General features: G+C 41.5%; 1 protein-coding gene across 1 annotated transcript in view; it reads right to left on the minus strand.

Moving 5' to 3' along the window:
- The window catches only part of sphkap (SPHK1 interactor, AKAP domain containing), a 58,599-nt gene extending 46,679 nt beyond the window's left edge, over positions 1-11,920 (minus strand). Inside the window, exon 1 of the mRNA XM_052077890.1 lies at positions 11,761-11,920. The gene's annotated coding sequence lies outside the window, so the exon portion shown is untranslated. The remainder of the gene's footprint in view (positions 1-11,760) is intronic.
- Between the last annotated feature and the right edge of the window lie 516 nt (positions 11,921-12,436).

Raw genomic sequence — 12,436 nt, forward strand, 5'->3', positions numbered from 1 at the left:
TGAATGCAGCCAAATAGCCTCAGCTATATTTTTATCCTGCCCGCATTACGCACCGTATATATACCGCGCACGTGTTCCCAGTGCTGCACATGTACGATGCCACATTCAGCATCTCGATCTGCCTTGAGTGAGCAAATTTGGCAGGACTATGCACAATATTTTTTTGAACCTCATGGGCTTTATACAAAGATCAAAACACGGGCAGATCTGGGCAGATCAGATGTATTTGGTCTGTTGAAGGACTTCAAGTAATTAATAGACATCATTTTGGTTGGCACATGTGACATTTTTGATGGAAGAAGGACTCTGCAGGCGTATGATTGCAGTAAGAGTAACATTCCTGCACAAGAGGAAATTTATATGTTTTAACACTGTTGACATTTTAGAAATCTAGTTCCACTCGCGGTGGGGTAACCTTTTTCATTCTCTTGCTCCCTCTTTCTGCTGTTATTTGAAATCCGTCAATACAAGTAATTGCAGGAAAGATTGGAAAATCACTTTTAGTTTTGAAAAAAAAAAAAGCATTCCGGCATGCGTAGAGCACAGAAGGAATGACATGATTATTCATCATAATGTTGTTTGCTCTTCAAATGTAGCATCGAGTTTCAAAAGGGTTTATTTAAGAGAGTAGGTTGCCCGAGAGGATAAGAAATCTGCCTTCAGTCGCTCCTCTGAGGTATATCGTTTCCTTGAACACACCATTAAATCTAGTACTCTACCATAAGATTTGCAAGCAGAACCTTAATAGTCATAATCCTAAAAAGATAAAGCCTTATACGATATTGACATTAATAGGCCCTGGCTCAAAAACATCCTTCCATTTTCTATAAGGCTTTTCTTCAAGGTCGTGGCTGAGCTCGAGCCTCTCTCACACGACTTTGGGCAAGAAAAAGGATCCACTCCGGACTTATTTCCAGCTAATTACAGGGCTTAAAAGCGATTCGTATTACGTCACTGAAAAATTATTTTTGATTGAGTCGCTCTTGTGAGCTTGTATTACCTTCTCAATTATCACAATAACCAGTGGGAATAGAGTAGTAGAGAAGATCAGAATGGAAACGGTGATAGGGTTCTTATCCCAAATGCAAATGAAGCTTTTACTACGACCGGAGAGGCACTCAGAAGCATTCACTGTTAGTGCTAATAAAGCCTCACTCCTTGACTGAGGTGACGGCGGGTCAAGTTGACTCGAGCTTGCGGCCTACAGCGCGGGGATCAAAGACGTCTGACTCAAATGGAAAAACAGAAATGAAAATGGCTATTTTTCTGGATCGCGGCTGACTGACTCATCAACCGCGGGAGCTCGTAGCTTCTCTGCAGCTACCGTCAGCCAGATCTCGACGTTGCAGTGAGGAACCCGCGATGTGTTACAAATGGTGTGATCGCACTCATTGTCTGATCTATAAAACATGACTCTCCTATGTCATAGGCGGTAGTCTTAATGGGATTGAGAGGGCAAAGGGAAACTTCGTTACAGGTGGAACGTTTGCAGAACTAAATGAATTTGGCACAATAAAGTGAGAGTGAGGAGGTAACCTAATTATTGTGCGTGTGTGGGCGCTTGTGTGTGTGTGTGCGGGTGTGTGTGAGACAACAGAGCTTGTCTCCTTGGCTCCTTGTGGAAAAGAAAGTCTGTTCCCAGCAAGTTGCTCAACACAGAGCTTGAAGCCAATTACAGTTAATGGCAAAATGAGGCATAATCCAAGAGTACATTCCCATTTCTTCTCTCCCACACATGCCGCCCACCTCATAGGAAGAAATGGAGAGAGGAAATGAAATAATCATTAAAAACGATGGTCATCTCATGTCATCTGGGACTGATTACTGCGATACTTCCCAGGCTATGCAGCATAATGGATGATGCGCAATATTTAGAACCAGTGCAGCCGAACAAATGGGCAGTTTCACATTTTGCATTGTCTACTTGATTGAAACACATTAATCCACGTGCAACATGTCGGGAGACAATATCCATTTACCGTATGCTCCATTTATTCATTTATGTATTTTGTGTATTTATTTATGAATAAAGTAGGAGATAATTAGTGCCATTAAACGATGGCGAAGGCTAAAATAAAACCACGCAGCTCAGACCCTTCCTCACATTTATACACAGTCCGGGTGGCTAAATTAATTGTTACACAATCACAACAGTCAACAAAACATGGCGTCACCGATACAGTCTCACGGGATTAGTTCCATTGCTTTTGCAATAACAAGACATTAACAAATGCACCTGTGTGTTTCATGAGTAGATTTAATTCAGTGGCACAGACTGAAATGAAAATGGTGTCCAATCGTTTTATATGCCGATAAATGGCATATACTGTAGCATTAAAGTAGCATAGGCCAGATTCCCCCCTAAGATGAGTCTTGGGATGTACAGCGCATCGACAGTAGTCGAGCAACTAGCTGCAATTACGTTCGGTCTGCAACGGGACCGCAACTGTGACCATCTGTTTTCAATGGTCCTTTCATATGCCCTCCCACGACTCATTCAAGTTGATTTTGAAGGTGCTGTTGGCTCCTTCAAACAGGGCTCTCCAACTCTCACTGGAGCGTTTCGCAGCCGAGTGTGAAGCGTTTGGGATGAAGATCAGCACCTCCAAATCTGAAACCATGGTCCTCAGTCGGAAAAGGGTGGAGTGCCCCCTCCAGGTCGGGGGGGAGATCTTGCCCCAAGTGGAGGAGTTTAAGTATCTTGGGGTCTTGTTCACGAGTGAGGGCAGGAGGGAGCGAGAGATCGACAGGCGGATCGGTGCGGCGTCTGCTGTGATGCGGACGTTGTATCGGTCTGTCGTGGTGAAGAAGGAGCTGAGCCAAAGGGCAAAGCTCTCAATTTACCGGTCAATCTACGTTCCAACCATCATGTATGGTCACGAGCTATGGGTCGTGACCGAAAGAACGAGATCCCGGATACAAGCGGCCGAAATGAGTTTTCTCCGCAGGGTGTCCGGGCTCTCCCTTAGAGATAAGGTGAGAAGCTCGGTCATCCGGGAGGGGCTCAGAGTGGAGCTGCTTCTCCTCCACATCGAGAGGAGCCAGATGAGGTGGCTTGGGCATCTGATTCGGAAGCCTCCTGAACGCCTCGCTGGTGAGGTGTTCCGGGCATGTCCCACTGGGAGGACACCCCGAGGAAGACCCAGGACACGCTGGAGAGACTATGTCACCCAGATGGCCTGGGAACGCCTCGGAATCCCCTGGGGAGAGCTGGAAGAAGTAGCTAGGGAGAGGGAAGAAGATCGATGGATGGATGGATGGATAGTTAATGTAGCTATCATCATATTTCCTGTTCGAATATACGGGTGAGAAACAAAGTGGGCCAGTGAGCAACCGAGCCTTATCTCAGATTGTGCTGCCTCTCACTAACTGTGTTGAGGAGGCGTGTCATTGGCAACTACCTCTTTCCATCTCTCTTCGCGTAACCCAAGATAATATTGTCTGACTCTTTTAGCATGCACTCCGCTTTGTATTACTGTGTTCACAAACAACTATTGTCATTCCAAATGACAAAGCCCAGACTGATTTATTTCATTTCAGAGAAATTTTACAGATCAAAATGCACTCATTAAATCTTAATATGATTTGCAATGTTTCACAAGTGGTACAGCGCAGTGCAGTCTAACTAGCAGGTTCTGAATGAGAAGCTGCAGAGCCACATACAAGTCTCCAGACTCGCTTTTGCAAATCGCCGCACGCATTTAAAGATATATGCACATGTTTGCAAATTTGTAATGCTGACACCCGCCCATCGCAAATCTCTTTGCGAAGATCAAAGGCTTTTTCCCTGCACTGAACAACAACAAAGTGACAAAGCTAGATGCTAATGCTAACGTGAACGCAAGTGTAGTGACCCACTTTATATCACTTCGGTGATCAGCAAGCTCTAATCTTGTTACGAGCGATTCAAGTGCCATGATGAGTCGCAGCTCGACTCACGACCATCAAAGGCAATGCATGCGCGTTGAAAATAGGTCAGAACTTGCTCATTTCACAACCGATTTTCATGAAGTATCCTTTTATGTCAACCTCGGAGCGTGTGCTATCAATACCGAAAATGCATCCTGTATTTCTTTTGTTTGTTTGGGTGACAGTCATGAACACGGTCAGCACGGGGATGATCCGGCCCGCAAGCCGTATGTTAGATAGCAACGATCTAAGAGATGTCACGAAGATGATTTATTGTGTGTGGATTCAAAATACAGTGAAATGCTGAAATTCAAGTTGAGACACTGTACAGGTAAAGGTTTAACGGTGGCCCCAGTATGACTGTGAAACAAATTTAAATGAGAAGAGGCTGTTTGCAGTAGACGGATGAGGCAACTCGAGACTCAAATTATGCATATGAGCTGCGATATTAGCAATCTGCAGGGTATCTGTAAAATGCTCTCTGCCTTTGAGGAGGCTGATGGATTTTAAAGTAAGAGGGGAAAAAGACCGCATGAACCACCAGTAAAAAATCATTCAGTGGATCGACTGTCGCGGACATGTACAATCCTCACGGGGATAATAAGTCACGGTCAATAGAGATGCTCCTGCTGCTTGTACATTCGCACAATACTTACTCCATTTTCAAAATTCATTCACGAGAACATTTCCATCTTAATATTAAAATATGGCCTCCCACCAGCTAGAAAAGATGATGTCCTCACCACAGGTCATTTCTTGACGACGTATGGAATCTGCAGGGAGATAGCCCCATTACTTGCCGACTGGGGAGAGGGGCAAAGATGATTTTCAAACATGGTAAGTCACTCAAGGAACAGCCGTTGTTTTCTCAAAAGTGGGATGACAAATCAACCGGGAGCCAGAAAAGACAATTTTGACCTTTCACCATATTTTATTTTGCCATTTTCTCCCGAACATATATCTTTATTTTGATCATTCTAACACAAATTGTGTTCTCTTGTGACATAAAAAAAGATATTTGAACACCGTGGCAAAAGTCAATGCAGTCCAGCAGTTTATCAGTAAAACTTCTTTCTGAAGGTGTTTTTTTACACTTTCCTAGTTCTGGGATTTAATTTTTTCACAGCTATTTGTACAGAGGTGACAAAGGTAATTGCTCACAAACTCGTGCAAAAAAGTGGCGCTTACTGGGTAGAGCCCCGGCTGCAAAACAATATGACGGATGCCAGTGGCATTACGATCCCGAATCGAGCCATAGTTCATGACATTTTTTATTTTTCTTATTATTGTGCAATTTTTGACTTTTAGCTGATGGCAAATCAACCCCACCACCCCACTCCCTCCAGTTTTCTTTTTTTTCTAAACACAAGTCGTTGTCCATCCAAATGCAATTCAGATTGAGTCGTGGTTGGAGGGCATTTGAAATGAACTCCTCAAAGGCTCTGCTTAGAAAATGAAATTGCTTTGGCCCTGGTCTTCCACAGTGCATATTAATGAGCAGCAACATGCAGTGGAGCAGTGAGCTGACGGATTCATGCAGGGACCAAGGTTGTTAGCAACGAAAATTTGCAAAATAACAAAAACTTTCATTTAAAAAAAAACATTTTTGTTAACAAAATAAAATAAAAACAAAAATACGATAACTCACTAGAATGACATTTTCTCCTCACAAAACTAGCTAAAGCGAACAATAAAGGTATTGAAAATATCCTTCATTTACATCTTTGTAAGATGATTGGCGTTTCGTTGGGGTTGAAATAATGACTGACAGATGGTGACAGCCGGGTGCCTGTGTCGTTCACGACTGACAAAATTGAGTACAGTGCCCACCACTGCGTTGTCCAACATTCAAGACATTTTAGGTGGTGGACATGCCAGAAGAGGCACTTAAAATATTTCTGTTGCACTGACATTTCAACAATGCACAAGCACAAAATTATTTATTTAGAAAAAAAATACTGAATGGCAGCGGTCCCCAAACAGTGTATGAAGACACAGTTTGTAGGACCGGCAAAGGAAAAATATCACTCACCATTAATGACACCTCAAATAGACCACTTGTGTGTCCTATTCCAAATGAGTCTTTATGCGGATAACGCCACAAAGTGTAGTGTTTTGGTGGCATTGTTCTGAAAACATCTACCACCTTCCATTTTCTTAAAAGCTCACAGCGCGCCTTAACATCCGATGCGCCTTGTGTATGGTTATTACGATAATATGTCGACCCCAAAATGGCTCCTTGCAAGAGACACGATTACAACGTAGAGTTCAAACTTAAGGCGAACAGGTTATGCAGTTGAACATGGAAATGGAGCAGCGGCAAGAGAGTTCAACGTTAACCGGTCAATGTGATAACTTGCTGTAGTGAAGTGAACTGTGTCGCTAATTTGTTAAATATGTATTACTGACATCTGATCGTTCTGTTAGTATTTCCTTGGGAATAACTCCATCTAGTGGCTGCATTGTAGATTGCGTCATAAAGCGTCCAATGTCTGAAAATGTCTTAGTACTACCTGCCATTGCTGTAGTGGTCAGGTTAGCCAAAGCTAACGGCGAGGCCGCAACCCATTCCCATTTGAGTCTTGCAGGGCGTGCGCCCGGTTGCATTTTGCTCTTGCGTCATCATAGCATCCTGTTTATGCCAGCGATATTTCAGTGATAGAAGTCTTTTGATCCGAAGGGTGGAACAGAAGTACGTCAGCACCCCAAAAAAAGCACTCACACCGTCTCATACTTTCCAAGAAGAATTTTATTGTTGTGACATATGACACTAAGAACTGAATATTTCTCCTCTCAGGTAGTCAGAAACCTCTCAAAGAGGCAACGTTAAAAGCAGAGTCAAGATGATAGAAAAATGAGTTGTGGCACAAGAGAATCCGAACACTCAACATGAAATTTGTAACACTCCCACCTCCCCAAAAAGCAATTTGATGTCAGCTTAGAGGCCACGACCTTTCCTCTTGCAATATATTTGGACGCAGTCAGTCTCAAGGAGACAGTGCGCACTCCACCAAGGCACATTAAAAATCCAATTCGAGGTAAAGACTCTTTCTAAGAGAGCAAATGGAGAGTAAAATAAGGTTATTTAGTGTTTCACAAAGTAGGAAAAAGGTGATTCATCCACACTATTGAGGACCTCACTTGTATCTTTCTCATACGTTTTAATAATGAACTGAGTTTAAAGCTAATGTTTGTGATAAAAGGCTCCAGACACACAGTCTGAGAAATCACCACTATTCAATGGTGCCCACTTTATTTATTCGTTTTCTTGTTCCCTTTCCAGAAACAGTAAAGACAAAAACACTTTACAAACCGAGGCTGCACAGTGGCCAGACACAAGTGACTCTGCAACCATATGCAGTAAAACCTTTTACATGAAGTAGCACCTTAATACTTTGCTCTCCAAATTGTACCAACATCAGGATTAGAATCAAAATGCAGTAATGTATCTTAAAATTTATACAGTATTCAACAGTAATTCAAAGCTCCGTGACATGATCCAAAGTTTAAACATTAGATACTGCACTTATATGCAAGGGAGGTTGGTGGGGGCATTGCCACCTTGTTCCTAGCCCAGATTAGCCCCCATGAGCTTTTTTATTTATTTATATACATATATTTTAAGGAAACTAAATCACATGTGAGTCATTCTTTTCATGACCATTGAAGTCACTAGTTCACACTGGCTCCCAAAGGGAGAGGTCAGATATTAAGTTGTTTTGTATAAATTACAGTGTATGCATTAAAAGTGGAGTGTGCAACTTTCTGGTGGGGTTTTGTGAGTACACATGAAATCTATTTTTAATTAAGTAGAAGTTGAACGAAATCAATGCGTGGCAAAAGGTATAATTACATTCAAGTATTTATGAACTTTGGACAAAAAGCATGGTATTTTCCAAGAAACAACATCTATCAGCAGCCATCCAAAACAATAAATCATTCAGGCTTCGCTCCAAGTGGATCCTTTCAAAGAAGGTTCGACTTTCCAAGGTTTTTATCATGGCGCACCCCTCAGTGCGTCAGGAAACAAAAAAGAGATTAAAGAAGAAGGTAATCTATTTCCCGTTGATGAGCCAGGGGGTCCAGGGGCTCCTCGGCTGGCTATGATAAGGCCACAGCCATCCCAAAACATCCACTGATGGCATCCATGCAGGCTCAAACACTGACTTCTTGTGGAAATGCATTTAAGTTCAGACTAAGACAGTGTGCCAGCTCACTAAATTATAATTTTTTTTCTGCAGTATTGCACACACGGACACATCCTTCCAGCACAGAAAGAACTTGATGGCAAAAAGAAATGAGGTTTAGAAAAAAATTACCAAAACAACACTCCATTTCCCCCTAATTTTCCGCAACCATATTCCTGGAAAACAAAATTATAGAAATGATTTTGCGCCGTCGATTTTTGATTGATGTTCGCTGTTTTGGGGTACAGGCAGAGGGAACTGTTTCATGTCGGCTTCTATTTCCCTCATCCACTGCGAATGAGTTTGAAGGTGAGTTGCTGTGTAATTTATAATCGTAACTTTTGTGCATTCATTACCATGGCCTCAGTCATTCACAATTCACATTCACAATTCATTCATTCCTTCTCCATTTCAAATCATCTGTCCCCATTGAAACGAATAGAATTGCCATTAATCTGGTCCATCTTCTGAAAAAAATCTGCAAAAAAATGTGTATTGTGTTCTTGACTGGGAAGAATAGCTCTTGATAGCATTACTGTATTTCAATATTACTTAATAGATAACAAAATACAAACTTGTACAGTCGTGACAAATCGAATTAAAAGGAATTAAACAGTTTTTGTCACACTTTCTCCTTCAAGCCCATATCCCACTGAGGGGGGAACGTTTGCAAAGGTAGTGAATGTTCGTCTGGGTTCATTTAAGGATGAAATTTCCTTGCTACAAGACAAAAACAAAACATTAAAACTGTAGGTGAACGTCTGGAGAACTTTTGTTGACTGCAACCTTGAACGAACCCTGACGTTCTCTACCTTCGCTAACACGTAAATGTTCGCCCCCTCAATGGGATATGGGCTTCAATGCATATTTTGCTATTCATTCTGGTGTGCACGCCTTGGACCAGTAGAAGACAGATTCATAAATATATGTTAATGGACTGTGTAGATTCATCTCCTCTCTTGGATTCTCAGTACAACAGTAATATAAGTCATTCTACGCAGAGGATAAAGATGTTCCCGCGAGTGTTGTTATATTATCTGTCTCTATGTGTTTCTGTTTGTGTTCAGAAATTCCTTGCTGAAAGCGTAACATTAATGGAGCATTGGCTACGTGTTGTCTGACTGTCCGCTTCCGCTGAAAGTAGCACTAAACAGCTTGGAGTCTCATTCCAAGCTTTTTGCTTGTTTTTCGCCTGAAATACTGTATGCTCAAAACAGGAAACTGATAAAGTCACTTAATTTCCGTTGAGTAAATTACCTGAGTGATATGGGAACAGAAGAAACAAGTCGACTGTGACGGTGAAAACTTATTCAATTAGAGGAATTCTCAGGTGTGTTGCAGACTTTTTCAAAAGCATGGAGGAAAATCTCCTCAGAGGCGGCAGCATCAATGCCAACTTGATCTGGGCTTCTCTAATAGGATTACTAGTCGGGCACTTCTCCTCCCAGCTTCTCTATTCCTCCTGATTTCTCACACACTATTGACTCAGCTCCTTCCTGTTCACCTGTCTCACCCTCTTTCCTTTCCCGTTATCAACATCCATTTAAAAACCGTGCCCCTCTCTTCCATGCACATCCTTCCATTTGACACATTATCACTCTTGTCTACATGAATACGAGCACCTCGTGAGAGTAGATAAGGTGTCTGGGCCACAAGTAGAACAGAAGCAAATAGACAGGAGAAAAAAGGGAAAAAAAACACCCTTGCAGATACAAGCAAATACGAAAATCTTGGGACAACACTACACATGACCACAACTTTTATGTTGAACAGTCCTCCTACACTACTTACCCCTGATGGGATTAAGTACATTGTAAGACGACATTTCACTTTCTTGCTGTATTTTCAATGTGCATATTGCCACTAGCGGATACAATTTTTGTCTGACTTTATACATTTTGGAACATAATTAAAGACTCAGATATATAGTTACATTGATATTTCTGGTGAAGTGAGTCTGATTGATGCGAGCAGCTCAAAATCAGGTAGCTAAAATAGCCCATTAACTAAATGATTCAGAAGTTTTAAAATAACATAAATAAAATGCTGACATTTTGATCATTATGGAAAACACAATTTCACCTTACGACACCAAGTTACAAACTGACAGCGACATATTGCTGGTGCCCGGCCATAACTTCATAGGTCACAACTCGTTAGATTTCATGTTTTGTCACAAGTCTACATTATGACTCAGTCGATGTGTGTGGGTGTTGCATAAATTGTTGACCATGGCTTGACAATGCCTTTCTCTCTTTGACGATGCAACTTGACGATGTTGAAGAAACATGCAATTTGGGGGGGGTCTCCTAATGGGTTTGACAACAACAACAAAAACAACAAAAAAGAAGAATCCTCGTTACTCGATTCAGTGTTACAAGAGCATTGAAAGCCGGGAGCAAATTATGACCGGAGAGTAGACGGATGACGTAGATGCTATTGTTGCCTAGGCTATTAATAACCAAGCTCTAGAAGGGAAATACAATAGTTTGTTTTTTGCCTGCTCTGTAATTTCTCTCCTCTGTAATTGCCCTCACCCTCTCGAAGCTTAATGCTGCCTGTGGAGATTGGCGCAACAACTAGAAATTAGAGGGTGAGAAAAAAAGACACAGAGAGAAAAGTTGGCTTCATACAAAGATGAATTGCGTGGTTGTGTCTGCATTACTAGATTGTTTGAAATTCATGTTTGCTCAAATATTATATTGTATACATTGAAAAATTTGAATGCTTCAAAGATGAGTAACAATGTTTTCATCCCCAAAGCATGTGACTTGCTAACGAACCATGAAGCTAAAAAAAAAAATTGAAGGGCATTGTTCGCACCAGTACCATCCTACTATTTACCACTGCTGTCAAGAGATTTAAAAAGGTGTGATTAATTAATTATTGATCTGTAATTAATTGATCTAATTAATCTATATTTTAATCTCATCTAAAAATTTCTGAGAACCCCCCCGATTTTCATTTTAAATTCATTACATTATTGAGGCAGATCAAAAGATTGACATCACAAAAAAAGTGGCATTACAAAATATTTTATTGTTTTCAAACATACTTGAGTATGTCCTACCTGCAACCTTTAGTTCCGACCACCAGGGGGAATATCACGGTTTTGTTTTTTTGTTTTTGTAAATCTCCAGATAATTATAAAATGTGAAATAAAGTGGTAAGGTTAACTTATCAAAAACTGCACCAGAAAGCACTGCATCTTGAGCTGGTCTTCTGGCACATTAACAAACATTCTCTCAAGAAAATCTGAATCCCCACATGAGCAAACGCCACACTGGGCAGTGAGCTAAGTGAGCACACAGCATTTAGACGACAGAAGATTAGCAAATTGGACCCATGTCACTCATCTGTCTGTCAGAGAGCCAGGTAACTCACTTCCACAGCAGCATTTCTGCACACCAAAGTCCTTGAATGAGACCACAATCTTATTGAAGACACCAAGTCAAATGTAACGGACTGTGTCTTTGTGTTGGAGCTTCGTTTTTAAAGTGTCCTGATGCTCTGTCATCAAGCTAACGAGCCAGGATCTGTAGCCTGCATTATACTCATGCCATGAAACCGGACCTACTATTGCAAAATATCGATAAAAAATATAAATATAAAAATATTTGCACAATAACAGAGGAACATTAAAAAAAACTCCAGGGGTACTCACCAAAGGGCATGAGGCGCAAGACTATTTGCTTTGTGGCGAGTCACTTTTTGACTTCTTCATGCCTCCCTTATGTAAATGATTCTTAGTCCTACTCACTTGCTGCTTCGGTTGCATTTCATTGTGTGTTTGTGTATGTTTGTGTGTATGTCTTGGTGTGCCTACCGGTAATCCCTGCTGAGTAGCGCGGGCGTGGGCGCTAAGCAGCAACAGCTCACGAGAGAGTAAGTCATGTGATGTGCTGTGTGTCGCCACATTGTTTTCTTGGGACATGGTGGTGGTGGTCATTTTTAAACCCATTATGAGTAAAAATGGCCTTGTCACTTTTGAGTGTTTTTTGTAGAATTTTTAGTGCACGTGTCTAGATTTGTTATCGTTGGTTGCAGGGGGTGGCATGTTCATTTGCAAAAGTCTGACAACGCTCCAAAGGTGGTCGAGTCTTTCGAAGTTAATTCTGGAGTGCATCTACAATAAGCAGATTACGAGGCTGTATGGTGAGCTCTTAACAGGACTGTACCACCCAGGCCAAAGGACCTTTTAGCTCTGAAGTGTATCTCATGTCTTATTTACCTGTTGTGCATTGACAGAGAGTAAATCTAAGCAGGTCTCTCCATTTGTGTTAAATGTATCCCACCGTGGGAACATTTAAGGGGGGAGACAGTGAGTTGAGGAAGTTTAA

Source organism: Hippocampus zosterae, chromosome 10, assembly GCF_025434085.1.
Source record: "Hippocampus zosterae strain Florida chromosome 10, ASM2543408v3, whole genome shotgun sequence".
Classification (NCBI taxonomy): Eukaryota; Metazoa; Chordata; class Actinopteri; order Syngnathiformes; family Syngnathidae; genus Hippocampus; species Hippocampus zosterae.